Source organism: Loxodonta africana, chromosome 1 (assembly GCF_030014295.1).
Source record: "Loxodonta africana isolate mLoxAfr1 chromosome 1, mLoxAfr1.hap2, whole genome shotgun sequence".
Lineage (NCBI taxonomy): Eukaryota > Metazoa > Chordata > Mammalia > Proboscidea > Elephantidae > Loxodonta > Loxodonta africana.
This window is the reverse complement of record NC_087342.1, coordinates 174367885-174388576: the sequence shown is the minus strand read 5'-3', so window position 1 is coordinate 174388576 and position 20692 is coordinate 174367885. Positions and strand designations below refer to the sequence as shown.

The window sequence follows — 20692 nt, the reverse complement described above, 5'->3', positions numbered from 1 at the left end:
ATCCAAAACAGTGTGCATGGGACTCTATTTTTAATTTGAGTTGGCTCTTGCTCTTTAATAAAAGGGCTTTTCCCCTGTATTGGTCTTTCTCCTCCTCTTCTTTTATTTTTTAAACTCCCATTATTAAACAGCAAGAGCTTCTTCAAGAGCAACTTCAAAAAATTTGCTGTTCTTTTAACATATGATTAACTATTGGTTAGTATTTTGCTTGGCCGCCAAGTGTACGTAGCCCTTAGTGGTCTGTAGTCTTGATGAGAGGAGGCCTGGTGGTGCAGTGGTTAAGTTCTTGGCTGCTAACCGAAGGCTTAGCAGTTTGAACCCGCCCAGAGGCTTTTCAGGAGAAAGACCTGGCAATCTGCTTCTGTAAGGATTACAGCCAAATAATAAAAAAAAAAACCGTGTGGGGGCAGTTCTGTTCTGTCACATGGGGTTGCTATGGGTTGGAATCAACTTGATGGCACACAACAACAGCCTTAATGAAACATATATAGGATTTTTGAGTGGAGGAGAGTAAAATCTATGATCCGAACCCGTTTCAACGTGCTATTAATTTTTTTAGGTATGTGTGGGAAGAAGTGGGGAGCATTTTTCAGAACTTCATTTTTTTCTACCACTCGTTACCATCATAGACCTGGTTTTTACAGCTGAAAATTACAGGCTTGACTCTCTAATACGTCAACTCTAGATTAGTCAAAGAGCTAAATACTGATTCTTTGTGTTCACTTAGGAGCCTCCTGCTCCCCTTTATTGCTTTTCACATCCTGTTCCCTTCCACTCCCCACTTTTCAAAGGAAAGACTGAGTAGAGGGAAGAGGTGAAACTCAAAGCCATTTTGCTTTGTTTCAATAATATTTTAACAAAAGATTTGGTGAAGGCGAGGATAAAAGAAGACTTAAAAAAAAAAATCTGTGAATAAAATTTATCTAAGCTACATTTCCTGTGGGAAATATTTTCAGATAACCAGGTACGTGCCTGAACTATGTTCAGCTCCCGAAGAGCTGCACTGGCCACACCTTTATGTTGAGCCTGAAGGACAAAGCCTTATTACAACACTGCTCCTGAGAAACAGAGGATATTTACAGTGATCCTTAAAAAAGAGAGATGTTTCAAAGGATTGCTTATATTCCAAAGGCCACTTATTTTTATTAAAAACATTAATAATGAAAGAACCCTGGTTCAGAATTGCCAGGCATGTAATTGCCACTTAAAGAAAAAAAAAAAATCCCTTGTTGCAGAATTTAAAAGGTACTGACATTTGTTTGTAGAAATTTTTTTGGTGAATGGTTTAAAACGAAAACAAAATCTAAGCCCATCCGTGAGTGATTGCTTCCATTAGGAAGATGCTTCTGGGAGCTAATGCGGTGCCAGATAAAAGGAAGCCTTGTTTGTAGCCTGTAGCAAGCACTGTCTATTTTCATTTTTTCTGCATGTGTACAGACGCTGGTAAGTAGGACGTGGTTTTGGCAGCGAGAGCAAATAGAAAAAAAAAACCATGAAAAAATGTCAGTGCTTTTGCCTTGCCATCTTCCGTCTTTTATTCTGGAAGTGACTATGGAAACCAAAGAGTTTTTAGTTGCTGCTTTGTTTTGTTTTGTTGCCTTCATGACTTTAAAATAGCTCATATTGTTTTGTGATGCTTTCCACGTTAGGCTATTTTTCTCCTCTTAATCCATATCTAGATTCCAGCCACTCAGGCAATGTAGGCAAAAATGAAAGGCAGTATTCTGAGACGGTAACAGAAGGATGCAGATGGCTCTCCTACTGCTTCTAAAACTCTTTGATGATTTTCACTTCAAACTATAAATCAAAAAACCTTTCTAAAGCTTCAAGGGAGAGCAGCTGTATCAGCAAAAGCATGTGAACCAGAAACCCACTCTGTCAGGGAATAATAATCACCTGGATCCGGCATTACTTGAAATGATGAACTGTTTGCTCTTTGCTGAAATGGCTGTTGCTGTAACTAAGCATAATTTTTCTAGAATGTGACTGGAAATACTGAATCAGAAGTTTCTGCTCATGCTAGTCACAATGTATACTTTTTTTTCCTGTAGTCTGTTACACACTCGGGGTATCCTAAATGATCCAGGCTGGTTAATGAGGACTACCCCCGCCACCCATCTTAACTAAGAATAACAGAGCTGCAGTAGTGCTTTTCTCTGCAAGCTCTTTAATCTGGTTTAAGTCATGGATCCCCTTGTGAACAAGTCATTTAACTTCCCTGGCCCTCAAATTCGATTATCAGTAAGATGGGGACAAAATATCTACCTCAAAAGATTATTTTGAGAATAAGATCAGAGCATACCTCCAGCAAGGTGCCTAGCACAAATTGGTCACTCAGCTGATTTCAGTAAATTGAATTTTTCTTAAAATTTTAGTAAATTTTTACTAAATTTTATAGAAAACATTTCTTTGTCGGGAAAATATTTTCAGAGATTCCTCTGGAAATTACTATCTGCACCTAATTCCAGTCAAGAGTTTTTCATGAAAGCTTTGTCTGAAACTGAAGGGCAGTTGGTCCTTTAGACGTGGTTCTAGAGAAGTATTATTGTTTGCTGCTTCAGACACTGAACAGCTTTGCTGGTGATTGTATAGAAAGTAAATACTATGCTGTACAGGAATTAAATAAGCTGCTGAGAATTAATTGGAATTCACTCCACACAGGGCATATGTGGACCACAGTGGCTAGGGATTGCTGGTCAGGCACCTGGGGTGGAGCCAGACTTCTAGCCTCTTCAGATTCAGGACTTGTCCACTGACCCAGCCCCTGTGGCTCAGGTGTCCACTTGGACCCTTTCATGAGTACTAATCTGCCTCCCTGAGCTGGAAGCACCCCATTGATTACTAAACATCAGTTCTGTTGTGTGGTTGCCGTGTTTGAGAGAATATGGGCTTTAAAATTAAACTACAGATGATTCCTGGTTTTTTTTTTTTTTTTTTTTGCTTATGAAATTGGCAAATATAAATAAGATATTGATACTACCCTGTACTGGAATGCTTTTTGAGAATAATACACATTGCTACTAGAAATGGAACATGATATGCTCTTTCAGGAAGAAAATTTAACCATATGTATATATTATGTCATTTTTTATCTCTGGAAATCTTTGCCTTAAATTCTATTTTATCTGATATTAGCCACACCAGCTTTCTTTTGATACAGTGTTTGTCATTCTAGAGTCCTTTATTTTTATTCTTTTGATATAGTTTGAGTTTATCTGTATAAAATATGTACCCAATATATGGTTGGATCGTGTTTTTTAAATCCAGCCTGATAATCTATGTCTTTAAATAAAAAATAGGTGAGTTTAATTCAAGTATATTTATTGTGATTACTGGTATATTTGAACTAATTTGTATTCCTTAAGTTGGGCTTTTGCTTTTCTGTACTTTTTTTTTTATTAGTAGACTTTATTTTTTAAAGTAGTTTTATGTTTATGGAAAAATTGAGGAGATGGTACAGAGAATTCCCATGTACCTCTCCCCCATAGTTTCTCTCCTATTATTAACGTCTTGCATTAGTGGGATATATTTGTTACTATTAATGGACCAATATCAATACATTGTTACTAACTAAAGTCCATAGTTTACATTAAAGTTCACTGTTTGTGTTGTAGAGTTCTGTGGGTTTTGACAAATGCATAATGTCACATGTCCGCCATTACAGTATCATACAGAATAGTTCCACTGGATTAAAAGTCCACTGTACTATGTCTATTTATTCCTTCCCCCAATCTCATGAATCCCTGGCAACCATTGCTCTTTTTACTGTGTGTTTAGTTTTGCCTTTTCCAGAATGTCAAATAGTTCGGATCATATAATATGTGGTCTTTTCCGATTGGCTTCTTTCACTTAGCATGTACATGTAAAGTTCCTCCATGTCTTTTCATGGCTTGAATTATCGCTGTATTCTGGCATCTCTTATTGCTGGTGAGAAATCATCTGTCTAGTTCCAATTCTTTGGTATATAATTTGCCTCTTTGCTACCTATTAGGTTTTCTCTTTATACTTGGTGTTCTACAGTTCCACTGAAATGTCTATATGTGGGTTTATTTGTATTCATTCTGCTTAACACTTAAAGTACATTCTTAATCTTAGGACGCATGTCTTTCCTCTCCTGAAAAATTTTCAAATATTATCCTATAAATAATAATAATAATAAACTCAGTGAAAAGGGATGGATAGATACTTCCATAACACACATATGTATCTATATATGTGAGTTTAACCCATTCACATTTATTGTCAATGATATATTTGGATTAATTTCTTTCTTCTTACTTTGGTATATTTCAGCCCAAGTGCTGGCATCATGATTAATGTGGAAACAATAGAAATACTAAAGTTAGGATAAAACAAAGATTCTATCATCATCATCTTTTTTTTTTTTAAACTGCATTAGAACTCTTTTTATAATAATTGTAGAGTCACATGCAGTTGTAAGAAATACAGAGAGATTCTTTTCCTTCAATGGCAAACCTATAATATGATATCACAACCAGGATATTGATACAGTAGAGATGAGGAACATTTCCATCACCACAAGGATCCATTGTGTTTCCCTTTTATAACCACACTTACCTCCCTCCTCTGGCTCTCATCCCTGGCTCCTGGTAACCACTGATCTGCACTCAATTTTTATAATTTTTTAATTTCAAGAATGTTATATAAATAGACTCATACAGTATGTAGTTACCATTGTTAACTAACATAGCTCTTAAGATAATAGTTAACACAATTAGATAAAGTAAAGACATTTAGGTGTAAGAATGAAAAGGGGGTAAAATTATTTTATTTGCAGATAATATGATTCTATATCTGAAAAACTCAAGAGAATCCAATGGAAAAGTATCAAACAATAAAATAATTTAATGAATTGTCTGAGTGTAACACAAAAATTTGAAAACTACACCTTTATAAATAAATAGTTAGAATATAAAAGGAAGAAAAACATTATTTATAAAAACAACAAGAAATATAAAAATAAGCTTAAGAAAGGTACAACATCTATGAGAAGACTAACCACTCAAGGATTTAAAAGAACACTTGAACAAATTCAAAGATAGGAAGGATAGGAAGATTCACTATCATAATGATTTAATCTTTCCTAGGTTAATCTGTTCATTTAGTATGATCTCACTGTAATTACCAATAGGATTCTTATTTATTTTATACAACTAGATAAGCTGATTGTAGAATTCATATCAAAGTTAACCAGCAAAAAAGCCAAATTATGACAAAGAAGAGTAATAAAGGAGGCTGACTAGCACTATGATATATTAAAACTTATTATAAATCTATAATAATTGAAGCAAAATGGCACTGTTGCATGAGTAGACAAACAGATCAATGGGCAGAATAAAAATCCAGAAAGAGAGCCAAATATATGCAGATTTTTTTTTTTTTTTTAAAGGTGGCATCAAAAATCAGTGGGAAAAGATGGATATTTCAAAAAAAAGTATGAGGACAACTAGGTAGGCATTTGTAAAACAATTAATTTTGATCCATACTTGATGCTTTCTATGTAAAACAAAACAAAACAACAAAAAACAACCAATTCCAAACTGATCAAATAATAAATTATCTCTTTTTTAAATGATACCATAAAAGTACCAGAAAAAACTATGGAGTAATTTTTTTATAATCCTGAGTGAGGAACTCATAAAAGGTAGGAAACTTAGGGGGCAGAAAGTTTATGTTAATAGGGGAGGAACAACTCAGAAAAAGAGGGTGAGAATGGTTGCACAACTTGAAGAATGTAATCAGTGTCATTGTACATGTAGAAATTGTTGAATTGCTGTATGTTCTGCTGTGTATATTTTTAACAACAAAAAAAGACAAATTGTATTTTTAAAAAAGAATGATTAATTACATATAAATATAAAATTTCTACATAGTAAACTACCAAAAGCAAAATTAAAAGACAAATAACAAACTGGGAGAAATATTTACAACTCCTTTCATAAACAGAGGGCTAATAGAAAATTAAAGATTGTGAAACAGTTCACAGAAAAGGACATACAGATGGCTCATATGAAAAGTACTCAAAGTTGCTCTTAGTAACAGAAATGCAAATAAAACTACGTGTAAGGACAATGTTTTCGCCCATCAGATTATCAAAGACAAAAAGTAGCAAGAATGTAAACTGATAAATCTGTATGCAGGGCAGTTTTGCAATATTTATCATAAAAGGAAATGCAAATACTCTTTGACCCAGCAATTCTGCTTCCATGAATTTGCTATACAATTATACTCCCATATGTGTGAACTGATATATGAATAAGGTTATTTACTTTACAGCATTGCTCGTAATAGCAAAAGATAGGAAATAATCTACATATTTACTATTGTGGATAAAAAAAAAAGTGGTTAAATAAACCATTGTACATCTTTTCATGGACTACTTATTATGCTGATGAAAAAAGGAAAAAGCAAATCTTTGTATACTGATAAGGAACAATTTTTGAGATATATTTTTAAGAAAAGGAAGTTACAATGCCAGGCAATTGCTAAACAATTTTTTAAAAGAACAAAGTTAGAGGACTTACAGTACTCGATTTCAAGAGTGACTGTAAAGCTATAGCAATGAAGATAGTATGGTATTGATAAAGAGATAGACATATAGATCAATAGAACACAAAGATAATTTGGAAATAGACACACATATACAATTAATTGATTTTTGACAAACGTGCCACTGTAATTCAGTGGGAGAAATGAAAGTCTTTTGAACAAATGGTGTGAAACAACTAGAAATTTATACGGGGAAAAAAAAAGAATCTTGACCTTTACCACACATCTTCATAAAAATTAATTCGAAATGGAACATAGAACTAAGCGTAAAAGCTAAAACTATAAAACTGCTAGGAAGAAAATATAGGAGGAAATCTTCAGGACCTTGAGGAGGGCAGAGATTTCTTAGGATACAACGTAAACCATGAAAAAAAGATAAATTGGACTTCATAAAAATTGAAACCTTCTGTTCATCGAAAGACATTGTTAAGAACATATAAGCCGGGAGAGAACATTACCACATATGTATCTGACAAAGCAGTTGTATCTGGAATACATAAAGAACTCTAGCAAATAAAAAATAAGACAAACAACTCAATTAAAAAATAGGCAAAAGATTTGACAGACACTTCACCAAAGAAGATACACAGATGGCAAATACGCACGTGGAAAGAGGCTCAATATCATTAGTCACTAGAGAAATAAAACCACTATGAGATACTACTTCACAAGCATTGAAATGGCTAAAATTAAAAAGACTGAGGATACCAAGCAATGATGAGGGTGTGGAGTAACTGGAACTCTCAAATATTTCTTTTTGGTGGGGAGGAGGGATGCAACCACCTCAGAAAGGAGTGTGACAATTGCTTATTAAGTTAAATGTACCTTTACCAATTGACTAAAAAAACCCACTCCTAGGCATTTATTAGCACATTAATTGTTCTCATGAGGAACCTGTGCATAGATCAAGAGGTAGTGGTTCCAAAAGAACAATGGGATACTGCGTGGTTTAAAGTCAGGAAGGGTGTGTGTCAGAGTTGTATCCTTTCACCATACCAATTCAATCTCTATGCTGAGCAAATAATCTGAGAAGCTGGACTATATGAAGAAGAACAGGGCATCAGGATTGGAGGAAGACTCATTCAACAGCCTGCGATATGCAGATGACACAACCTTACTTGCTGAAAGTGAAGAGGATTTGAAGCACTTACTGATGAAGATCAAAAACCACAGCCTTCAGTATAGATTATACCTCAACATAAAGAAAACAAAAATACTCACAACTGGACCAGTAAGCAGCATCATGGTAAATGGAAAAAGGATTGAAGTTGTTAAGGTTTTCTTTGTACTTGGACCCACAATCAACAGCCATGGAAGCAGCAGTCAAGAAATCAAAAGACACATTGAATTGGGCAAATCTGCAAAAGATTCGTTAAAGTGCTGAAAAGCAAAGATGTCACCTTGAAGACTAAGGTGTGCCTGCCCCAAGCCATGGTGTTTCCAGTCACCTCCTATGCATGTGAAAGCTGGACAATGAATAAGGAAAACCAAAAAGAATCGAGACCTTTAATTTGCAGTGTTGGAGAAAAATATTGAATATACCATGGACTGCCAAAAGAATGAACAAGTCTGTCTTGGAAGAAATACAGCCTGAATGCTCCTTAGAAGCAAGGATGGCAAGACTGCGTCTCACATACTTTGGACATGTTGTCAGAGAGATCCGTCTCTGGAGAAGGGCATCTTGCTTGGTAAAGTACAGAGTCTGCAAAAAAGAGGAGGATCCTCAATAAGATGGATTGACACAGTGGCTGCAACAATGGGTTTAAGCATAACGACAATTATGAGGATGGTGCAGGACTGGGCAGTGTTTCATTCTGTTGTACACAGGGTAACTATGAATTGGAACCAACTTGATGGCACTTAACAACAAAAACAACAGACATTTACCCAAGAAAAATGAAAATGTATGCCCACACGAAGACTTGTGCTCAAATGTTCATAGCAGCTTTATTCGTAATAGCCCCAAATTGGAAACAACCCAAATGTTCATCAGCAGGTGAATGGGTAAAGAAGTTATGGTATATTCATATGATAGAATACCACTTGGCAATAAAAAGGAATAAACTTAGTGATACAAATAACAGGGATGAATCTAACAGACTTTATACTGAGTGAAGGAAGCCGGGCACGAGAGACTACGTACTATATGATTCCATTTATATGAATAGAAGAGGCAAAACTATTCATGGTGATAGATATCAGAGTGGTGGTTACCTGGAGAATAGGGTAGTGGAGTAGGGATTTAGTGGAAAGGTCCACAAAGGAAGTTTTGTGGTGATGGAAAGGTTCTATATTTTGAGTGTGTTGTTGGCTCCAAGAGTATACACAGATGTCAAAAGTCATTGATCTATACACTTAAAATGTATGAATTTTACGGTATATAAATTATACCTCAATATAGGCAAGTTATGCAGCTTGCTACCATTCTACCGTTCACGTTCACATGATTTATATGTATAGAATCTCTCTGAAAGTATACAGAAGAAACTGGTTACACTAGTTGCCTCCAGGGAGAAGAAGTGGATAGCTGAGGAAGGGACTGTGTACTCTCTGTAGCTTTTGAATTTTGTACCCTGTGAATATTGAAAACATTAAATAAAATGTTGTGCATTGCTTCTTTCCCATTTTGTTTATTTTCTACTTCTGGAGTCTCTTTTAGGTGTATTTTGGAGACTCTCAGCCTATACTCCTTGTCTCTTAAATGCTTTTCCATATTTTAAAATGTTGATCTCTCTAACTTTCTGGGTCAGTTCCTGTCTAGTATGATTTGATGCTTTTAGATCTTAAATTTTCTTTTTAACTGTGTTCGGTCTAGAGTTTATCCAATTTATTGATATTTTTTAAAATTATAATGACTATATTTTTCACTTGCAAGGTTTTTAACGGATATTTTTTTCTGTCTGTCCTTTTTCAGTTATTCATGTTTTTGTTTCAAAATGTGTTGTCACTGCTTGTATGTTTCTGACAGTAGATATTATCCTTATTGACTGCCTGAGCATCCTAAGCACACTTGCTTCAAACTTTTGTCAGACTGTTTAACAACATTAATTTAATCTTGGAATGAAATAATGTTCTAATTATTGCTTTGATTGGTTGTTTCTCTCATCGTTTGATTCCTGTGTGGATTTTGGAATTTGGTTTGCTGGCTCTCTCAGTCATCTAGTGCTACTGTAACAGAAATACCACAAGTGGGTGGCCTTAACAAAGAGAAATGTGTTTTCTTACAGCCTAGTAGGCTAGAATCCGCCAGGCGCTCCTTGGAAACTCTATGGGGCAGTTCTGCTCTGTCCTATAGGGTCGCTATGAGTTGGAATTGACTCGATGGCACTGGGTTTTTGGGTTTAGTAGGCTAGAAGTCCAAATTCAGGGGGTCAGATCCAGAGTAAGCCTTTCTCTCTCTGTCAGCTCTGGAGGAAAATCCTTGTCATCCATCTTCCCTTGGTCTGGGAGCATCTCAGCGCAGGAACCTCAGGTCCAAAGGACACACTCTGCTCCTGGCCTGCTTTATTGGTGGTATGAAGTTCCCAACTCTCTGCTTGCTTCCCTTTCCTTTTATGTCTTGAGAGATAAAAGGTGGTGCAGGCCGCATGCCAGGGAAGCTCCCTTTACATTGGATCAGGGAGGTGACCTGAGTAAGGGTGGTGTTACAATCCCGCACTAATCCTCTCAGCATAAAATTACAATCACAAAATGTAGGACAGCCACTCAATCCTGGAAATCATGGCCTAACCAAGTTGATACACACATTTTTTGGGGGGACATAATTCAATCCATGACACTGGCTCATTTTACATGTGAGGTTTTTGGTTCGGTTTTGCTTCTGTCTTTCCTTTTTTGTTTTGTCCTTCCTTGCCTAATAATTTTGCAATAGGCTTCAGGACCTGGTCTTATATAAGCGTTTGAGAGTTTCTTCTTCCCCAGTGATATTGAAAATATTCAGTTACTGAACCACCTGGGATCTGGTTCATTTGTTGTTTGTTAGGATGAGTCTTTCTCCTCCCATCTCCCTAGGCTAGTGGCTGGCTTTAAGCCAGAGCCCCAGCCACTGATTGTCAGCAGTTTATTTATGTTTTCTTTCTGGAGTCAGGGAGCTCCACTCCAGCCCTTGAATTTAATCAACAAATCTGGCTCTGGCCGCTCTCTCAAGAGAGCACTTTTAGTTCTGTTCCCTGTAGGAGCTGAACCCCACACCACTGCTGCCTCATTCTTTAGTACAGGGACCCAGCAGATCCTGGCTTCAGCCCTGCTGCTCAGTGCTGTGTTCTAGTCCATAAAGATGTTTATCTTGTTTTCAAGCCCTGCTTTTGTTTTTGTGTGCGTATGTGTGTGTGTATATATATATTTATACACACACACACACACACACACACACATACATATATGGAGCCCTGGTGGCCAAGTGGTTAAGAGCTTAGGCTGCTAACGAAAAGGTCAGCAGTTCAAATCCACCAGGTGCTCCTTGGAAACCCTATGGGGCAGTTCTAGTCTGTCGTATAGAATCACTATGAGTCAGAATTGACTCAAAGGCATAGAAGGGGCACATCTTGCCTTCATAATTTTCTTTAAATCGATTCACCTATTTTATTTAGGATTATCTGGAGAACTAGAATCCATGGACTCAAGAGTTAGCTGTCCTAGTTATTTTTTCTAACATATATTAAAACTACCTAAGATTTTGAAATGTTTATTTTTATTGCCATAAATCGGATTCCAGGAGCCCTAGTGGTGCAGACAGTTAAGTGCTTGACTACTAACCAAAAAGGTGGCAGTTTGAACCACTCATCAAGCAACTCCAGGGGAGAAAGACCTGGTGATCTGGCCCCTAAACATTATAGCCAAGAAAACCCTATGGGGCAGTTCTGCACTATCAGATGGAGTTGCCATAGTTGGAATTGACTCAGTGACACCAGCAATAAGAACAAGAAGTCAGATTCTATGTCAATATTTCTCAAATTTAATGTGTATGTAAACTACATACCCTTGAGCTTGACATTGATTCTCAAATGTGTGTTCTTAACTAAGCTTTGTGTACCTCAAGGGCGGGGACCATTTAGCATATGAAATCTCATCCCAAATACCTAGCAATGTCCTCAGGAAACCAGGGCTTGTACCCCTGCTGAGAATTTGCATTTCTAATAAGTTCCCAGGCGATGCTAATTTGCAGGTTAGGGAGTAGGGACCAATTCTAAGAACCACTAATAGAGCAAAGGTTCGCAAAATTTATTATACATAAGAATCACCTGGGGATCAGACTGAATCAGACTCTTCATTTTAACAAGATCCCCAGGTGACTCTTAGTATAATAAATCTTAAGAACTGCTGCTCTACTAGTGGTCCTCAGAATTGGTCCTTACTCCCTAGCAGCATTACATCACCTAGGAACTTGTTAGAAATGCAGATTCTCAGCAGGTGTGTGAACCAGAACAAACTGGTTCAAAGCCTTGGGAAATACAAAAGATACTTGTCAGCTTGGCTTTCTCCCAATACCTTCCAAAATCAAATGTGCAAGGCATCAAGATTTGAATACCTCATCATTTGACACCAACTGCCCTGGAATTACAGTCGCTGGGCGATGCAGATGATTGACTTGCTTACTACTAACTGAAAGGCTGAAGGTTCCAGTTTACCCAGACGTGTCTCAGAAGAAAGACCTAGAAATATGCAACTGAAAAATCAGCCACTGAAAACCCGATGGAGCAGTTCTACCCTGACACACGTGGGGTTGTCTTGAGTCCAAGTTGACTCAATAGCAACCAGTTTGTTTTGGTTTTTAACCCTGGAATTAATAAACGGCAATCTAGAGCATCCAAAGGCCTTAGTGCTGATGCTTCAGAAGAAAGTTTGGGTGGAAAACCATACCAAAATAATGTATGTTGTGGTAAAGGTAGAAGTTCAGCTGATTCTTTTAGATCCTAGTACAATCTTCTACCTAAATTGGTTTATATTTCTTTTTCAAAGAGTTTTGTGTCTTTCTGTGTGTTTGAAGGCACCTTCATCTTGTGGAATTGCTATTTATTTAATCATGATGGTGCTGTGTTTCTGTGAAATAAGCCAGTGGCAATTTAGCTGTAATGAGTCATTCACGGTACTGAATTGAAATTTGAAATGCAGAGACATCTTTCTGTCTCCATCAATCTACAGTGGACCCTAAGGACGAGCCATTCTGGGAAAATGAGTCTAGGACTGCCACATTCAACGTTTAGGAAATGAGCTTTGGTGTTTTATTCTTTTTACTCATGTATAGTGGTCACATTTGCTCTTTAGCAAAGTCTCGGCTCTTCTCAATGATTTTTCAATTATTCGGTAATTAGCTAGCATGTAGATAAAACAGGTCGTAGTGATGAAAGAACTAGGCGCATGTGGGTTTAGCTGCAATTTGTGTTTTCTTCAGTACATTCTCCACGCAGTTTCCCTTGGGCAGAAGGCGTGACTGGCAGGGTTGTGTGTGAACCTGGGTGGAATCCAGAGACCCACTCCCAACTGTACAACAGAGTAGTTCTTAAAATTTAGGGTTAAAACTGGGAACACCAAAAAAAAAAAAAAAAAAACCAAAACAAACCAGGAACACAACCACAAGAGAATTGCAATCACCCAGGGAGCTTGATTAAAATTGTCAAACCCAGGCCCAATGCCCCCAAACCCCATTGCTATCAAGTCAATTCAGACTCATAGTGACCCTATAAGAGGGCAGAACTGCCCCGTTGGATTTCCAAGGAGCAGCTGGTGGATTGAAACTGCTAACCTGGTTGGCAGCTGAACGCTTAACCACTGCACCACCGGGGTTCCAGGCTCAATCCCAGAGATTCTTATTTAGTTGGTTGTGCGTGGAGCCCAGGAACCCTCTAGCTCTCCCTGAGGCGATTGTGATCAGGTGATATGAACGTGACCCTCTGAGGAACCTCCTCGTATAGAAAGGACTTTGGTGACTCAGCCTTTCGTTCTCAAATCTCTCTACACTCTTGTGTGCATAAACCAGTTTGCTGTTGAATTGATCCCACTCATGGCGCCCCCATGTGTGTCAGAGTAGAACTGTACTTCGTAGGGTTTTGAGTGGCTGATTTTTCAGAAGTAGATCACCAGGCCGGTCTCCTGAGCCACCTCTGGATGAACTCAAATCTCCAGGCTTTTGTTTATGACTGTTCATACCAGCCCTTTAACTGTTTGCAAAATCACTTTAACCAAGAAGGGGTAGTTGTCACCTCCTGCTTGCCACCTCCCTGTCTCCTCACCAAGTCTTTGTGTCCCCCGTTCCTCAGTTTCCCCTATTGTGAGGTGGATGATAGGAACTCTTTCCATTTGAGGATGTTGTGTAGGCAAATGAACTGACTAGTGAGAGAAGTGAATGAGTTTTCACGAGACCAGATTGTGTTTTATTTTGTGGAGCGTTAGGACTGGCCGTTGCCTCTTTGAGAGCTTCAGACAAACCCAGTGTTATTACAAAAGGGGAAGATTTTACATATGAGGGAAATTAGCGTCCAGGGAGCTGGCATTTTTTTTTCTTAGTAGCTGTGCACCAGAGGTGGGCGCGTTTGTCTGAGAATCTTGTTGCGTTGATGAAGTTCTGGGAATGAGAGCCAAGTGAATCTGAGGGCATAGAGGAGCTATAAGTTCCACGAAGGTCCCTTGACCCCTTTTGTGTGTTTTCCTCTCCTGAAGGAGACTGTAAGTTGGTAGAGGGATGTTATGTTCAGCGCAGTGCTGTGCAGCTCAGATTCACAGGGTTGCGCAAGTTCATTTATGTGTGTTAGAAAAGCTTAATGCTTTATGACAGGAAGAGCACTGAGAACTGACTATCCTATTAGTGAATGCTCTAAGGGAATGTGTTCCGGAGCAAATCCTGCAAGGTCATACCCTGCCGGCCATTTCTGCCTCGGGAGCTCAGCCGTGCCAGTTTTCGGAGATGCCCAAGCATAACAGACCAACACCCATGAAACAGACTCCAGGTGCTGGGGAAAGGTGGTTATAGTTTCAGTTGGAGGTAAAAAACAAACAAACAAAAAATCTGATTTATTTTCAAGCCAGTGAATATATTAGGAAAGTTTCATTTGCTACTTTTGAGTTAAAAACACAAGGATCTTTTAAAAAACAAAATTTTCTGGCATGGACTGGCATTCAACAGTTTTGCAATTAAAATAATGAAACATTTCTTAGGAGAACTCTTTAAAGGCAGTGCGAGGGGTTCTCAGCACACCATTAGAAGGAATTATGTAAAGCAGCCTCTCGGTTCCCAGTTTTATTTTAAGGTTTAATTTATTCCAGATTCTGCAGGAAAAAACCGTCCATGTGACAAGCCTGCTAACAGATGTCAATTTAATTTTATAGCACATGCCTGCACTTCAGAGTCAGAAAATTGAGATTATTCTTTTTGCCTGCTGTTTATTACACGACACAGCTTCGTAACACCACACCCCAGAGGACAGCTGATTAATAACCTGCAGGCAAGCAACTTATCACCTGCTTTCATCTTCTGTAGAGTGGAGTGTAAGCTTTATTTTACATTATCCTTTTCGATTAGGAGAGGTGCTAGAAAGTGCAAAGGTGACAGAAAATGGATTCTTCTCACTGTTTTAATTTCATCTAGGTCAGAAGACAGATGACGCTGCAGTGAAGAGAAATAAGATAAAAAGTAAGAATTATTCAATTAGATTGAACTAAATCTATATTATTTTTTTGTAGTGGTGGGTAAAAGAAAATCAAATCCACCCATAATAAGCCATCTTCACTCCTTCATTTTCACAGGGCCCATTTTCTTCTGTTCATGCCTCTGTTCACATGGCATAGTGTCTTCGTTTCCTAGGGCAGCTGTAACAGAAATATCACAAGTGGGTGGATTTAAAGAACAGAAATTTATTTTCTCACAGTTCAGGAGGCTAGAAATGTGAATTCAGGACATCAGTGCTAGGGAAAGGCTCTCTCTTTGCAAACTCTGGGGGAGATCCTTGTCTCTTTTGGTATTCCTCAGTTCCTTGTCAATCTTCACAAGGCATCTATCTTCCCCCATTTGTGCTTGCTTGCTTCTTTCTGTGTCTGATCTGCTCTTTTTATAATTTAGAAGTGATTAGGTTTAGGACATACCTTATAGTATATGGCCTCATTAGCATAAGAAAGAAAACCTTATTCCCAAATGGGATTATATCACAGGTATGGGTTTTTTTTTTTTTTTTTTTTTATGGGGTTAGGATTCCAGCACATATTTGGGGGAACACAATTCAATCCATAAAGCTGGCCCCATCTGTATCTTCCCCTAAAAAACCATGGGCTTCCTGAAGCAGGAACCATGTCTGTCTTGTTCACAGGGCCCAATACTGAACCTGATACACGGGAGATGCTCAATAAATACATGTTCCAAGAAGGAATGAAGGACTGGAACTGAGAAATGGGCAGAATGTGCTAGCAAACCTAGCCTGGACATCCTGCCCTTCAGGAGCTTGCCCTCTTGCCCTGTAGGAGCCCCTGGGCTGGAGGAAATCTGGATGCCCTTCTGGAGGAAGCAACCTCACCCACCCCCCCCCCCACCCCCCGCCAGGAGGCTGCTCTGCGCTTTCCCATCTCAGCCCTTCCCACCCTTTCTTACCTAGAGCCTAGCTGTGTTAAGTAATCAGCAAAAGTCACTCAAGCACTCTGTGCTCGGCTTCCTCATCTATAATATGGGATTAGAGATAGTGCCCCCTTTGCAGAGTCATGCCCTCCTTCATGGACAAGCAAGCTGTAAGCATGGGAGTGCCCAGACCAGTGTCTGTACATAGTACTTGCTCAGCAATATTTAGCCATTATCCTTCTGACTTCCTTCTGGAGTCAGAGCTCTGAGAAGGCAGGGCCCAAGTCTGTCTGCTCACAGGATTCCTGGTCACTCTAGTATACCTTATGGGAACACCTGTGCTAGACGTTGCTTGTGGCCTGGCCTAACAGGCATCACCCTCCGGAGAACATACTCCAGGTCCTTGGGAAGGCAGGACAGTGCCTAGCCCAGCAGGTCCCCATAGGAAGATTCTTCTGGGCTTTGCAGGGGGGGACACAATTCAATCCATAAAAAACAAAACAAAACAAAAAAAACACGTAGTAATTACCAGTTTATATATCACAGCTCTGTTCACATGCCCATCCACTCATCCACTCATCCACCTACCCACCCATCCATCCACCCATCCATCGGTCCATCTGTCCATCCAATAAATATTTACCAAGCATCTTCTAGGAGTCCTGATGGTGCGGTCGTTAAGAGCTCGGCTGCTAACTAAAGGGTTGGCAGTTTGAATCCATCATCTGCTCCTTGGAAACCCTACGGTGCAGAAGTTCTACTCTACTCAATGACAACAGCTTTTTTTTTTTTTTTTAAAGCATTTTCTATATGTGAGGTCTTGTACTTAAATAGTAAAGATACAGGGATAAATAAGTCTCTTAAGATTTAACATGTAACTCAGAAGACAGAAATGTGACCCTTTAATGAGTGCTACTAAGGAGAAGTACAGTGTGCTATGATGGTGCTTAACAGGGAAATTCAATCCAGTATGTCTTACTTATTTTTGTATCCTGATGCTTTCCCCATAGTTGGGGCTTGATAAATGTTTGCTGGGTAGTGAGCCATCCCAACCCTTGGTAATTTGGCCCCTCTCCTTTCTTTCCTTCTTTCTACTCACCTGTCCTGCATTCTACGGGAATGGTGCTGGAGAGAAATGGGAGCATTTGCTAATAGAGTATCAGCTTTTCCTTGGTTGCCTTTATTGAGGCAATCAGGGGAGATTATGAAAAGCATTTTCCAAGTAATGTTCTTTTTTTCATTCTGTATATGATCAAATATTCAGAGATATTGAGTTATTTCCACCAGATATGTCGCTGCCTTTTATTTTGTGGGGTGGGGGAAAGGAAGCTGCCTATGGAGGTATGATGAAAGGATGGTGCTATTAGGAACTGTGGGGCATTCAGGAAGAAAATGTTCTTTCTATTCTTAGAACATTGTCTTTCTTTCCTAAGGAATTTGGTTTTATAAAGATAGCAAAAGGGCCTTGTTATGGATTCAGTTGTGTCCCCCCAAAATATGTGTTGTAAATCCTAACCTCTATGCCTGTCGTTATAATCTCATTTGGGAATGAGCTGTCTTTGTAATGTTAATAAGGAAGGATTAGTGTAGAGTGTATTTTGAGTCACTGCCTTTTGAGACATAAAAGAGATTAAACAAGCAAGCAGAGCAGAGATGGGGTAGGATAGATGGCAAGACACGTGGAAATCTCTAAGGAACCAGGAAGCAGAAGCTGAAGAGACAAGGACTTTGCCCCAGAGCTGGAGCTCTGAATTCAGACCTCTAAACAAAACCCAGTGTGCTTTTTTTTTTTAAATGTGAGAAAATAAATTTCTATTTGTTAAAGCCACCCACTTGTGGTAGTTCTGTTATAGCAGCACTAGATAACTAAGACAGCCTCTTTCTTGTTCCTTTTCTCACTTGGCTTAAATCAGTAACATTTTGCTCAGTTCCATGCTATTTATAGCTATTTTAAATTGCAAGTTAATTCTTGAGATTTTTAAAAGAGCATTTCAGATATTTAAAATATGTAGGTATTGTATTTGAAGACTTAAACTACTTGTTCCTGGTATAAAAAGGAACCTGTTTGATTCCTAAATCAGTGAAAAACATGGTTATTATTCCATTACTGTTCTGTCCAATTTTTATCTTGCTAGCAAATTCAGGCAAAGAAAGAGGCTTGCCACAAAAATATTTGGCACAATTCTTTCTTTAGAAATTTTTGTTTTTGTTGTTTGTCACAGTGCTGTGTATTCTGATTAGCTCAAGAAATTTAGCTCTATGTTTGACATGAGTCCTGAGAGTTTCTCACAGTTTCTCTGATATTGGTGTTGCCACAGGAGAACAGCGTTGATAACATTTTCAGGATACTGTATTTTGGGCAGGACCTGATGGCAACGGGCTTGGTTTGGTTGGCAAGGTTTGGGCAGTACTGCCCAGTGGAAGGGCCACTGGCTCTCAATCAAAGAGTCCTGTTAGTTGTGTGAGCTAGCACAGGTGAATTAAGCCCTCTGAGTCATTTTCTGCAAAACGAGTATGATAATGATATCTTCCATGCAAGACTGTCAAGATCATTACAGACAAAAAGGTATATAAAGAACCTAGTATAGTGCCTGACCAGTTGATCCACAGGATCTGTTTATTAGATAGCTATTGAATTGGATTAATTTGAATTGTTTTAGATCAATACTCACATTCTTTGGATGGGGTATGATGAGACCATGTGAAGTATTTTATTGCATTTTTGGTTTTCTGATGATTGTGGGAACTGCCATTGTGTCATTCATTTACTCCACAAAACATTAAAAAGAGTCATATTCTGGGTTGGATTTTGGAAGTGTTTAGAACAGCAGCAGTGTGAATCTGATACCCAGTGACCCCTTCAATGTCCTTGGAAACTAGCTTTCTGCAGTGATAACCATGAACGTATATTAGTGTGTGTTTCAAATAGTCCACCTGATTCACGTCGTTGGTAGAAATCTTAAAATTTTGCTATCTTTCTCATCTGCATCTTGTGGCATAAGTACTTAATTTTTGAGTATCTTATTGTGAAATTATTTGGATGGTGAGTATTGATGATTTTGAGGATATTTTATATAGCTGGTGTTGATGTTCTTGACTACTCTCAGATAGACCTGACTCATGGGAAGGGCCCCATGCACAAATGGATTGGACCATTGTGATGCTGATTTTTGGAAGTAGATCGCTAGGTCTTTTTTCCTAGTCTGTCTTAGTCTAGAAGCTCTGCTGAAACCTCTTCAGCATCACGGCAACACTTAAGCTTCCATTGACAGACAAGTGTTGGCTATACTTGAAGTACATTGACTGGGATTGAACTCAGGTCTTCCACATAGAAGGCAAGAATTCTACCACTGAATCACCACTGTCTCATTTTATATAGTGGTATTTCTTTAATACTTTTCACTCTATTTGCCTTCTGACATTTTCTTTCCTTCTAGGTTGACTCCCTCTCTGAAAAATCTCTCATATAATTTTGACTTCTTTATGGGGACATATCAAATATAGTACCAACTATTGGCTGAACTAACTGCTCAAGAATATTCTGGATAATTAAAATTTTTGAGTAAATGATAGAAGTGCCCTTGTTCATCCCTGTCTTACTGTTTTCCTGTACTACCTACTGTGTTAATATAAATACATCTCACATGCAAGGCCTCAACTAAATTTTCCAATCTCTTTATTTTCTACAACTTTCTTATACATATTCTATGTTCTAACCTAACTAGATGGTTTTACCTCCAACTTGCCTAAACTTTCTCACCCCATGTAGCTTCAATCACTATTCCTTTTATCTCTAGATATTTTCTATGTATCTGAATAAGTCAAAATTCCACCTGTCTTTCAAGTCCTATCCCAAATGCTACCTCTTCCACAAAACTTTTCTTAAAACCTTTTATTTTAATGTTTTTAATTATGTAAGTGACATATGTTCACTGTAGAAAATTTAGATAATAGAGAACACATAAATAAAGGGATAAAAATTAAAATCACCTGTTATTCTACACTGAGGTAGATGCTATTAATACATACAGTCTCTCCTTCTAGACTTACCGCTAAATTAAAGTGGCATTATATACACTTTTATAATCTGCTTTTTCTACTTAACCAAATATCTTGAATATTTCAACATATTATTAAACATTTTATCTGGATCTATTGCAGAATTGTTTGCAGGATAGCAAAGCTCTAGAAAAAATATAATTGCATTTTAATAGTAAACTAAGTAATCAAATATGATAAAACCCCTAGAATCAAATACTCTGTGACTTGTAGAACGTGCTACAGATCTGTATTTTGCTGATGTGGAAAGATCTCCAAGGTAAATTGTTAAGGACCCAGTTAAGTGCCAAACAGTGGGTATAATATTATGCTCATCATTTGAATAAAAATAAAAAGGTGTGCATACAAATATATGCACATAAAACAGTGGCTTCTTTGGGGAAAGTTATTGAGGGTTCTAGAGTGAGATATATAGGGTAACTATGAGTTGGAATTTACTTGATGGGAATTGGTTTGGTTTTTTGGTTTTAGAGTGAAAAATAAAGACATTTCATTGGATGTCCTTTGAAGGGTTCGAACTTTTTT

General features: G+C 38.1%; 1 protein-coding gene across 4 annotated transcripts in view; it reads left to right on the top strand.

Annotated features, from left to right (window-relative positions):
- The window catches only part of METTL24 (methyltransferase like 24), a 144176-nt gene that overhangs the window by 71350 nt on the left and 52134 nt on the right, over window positions 1-20692 (top strand). The gene's annotated exons all lie outside the window — the stretch shown is intronic.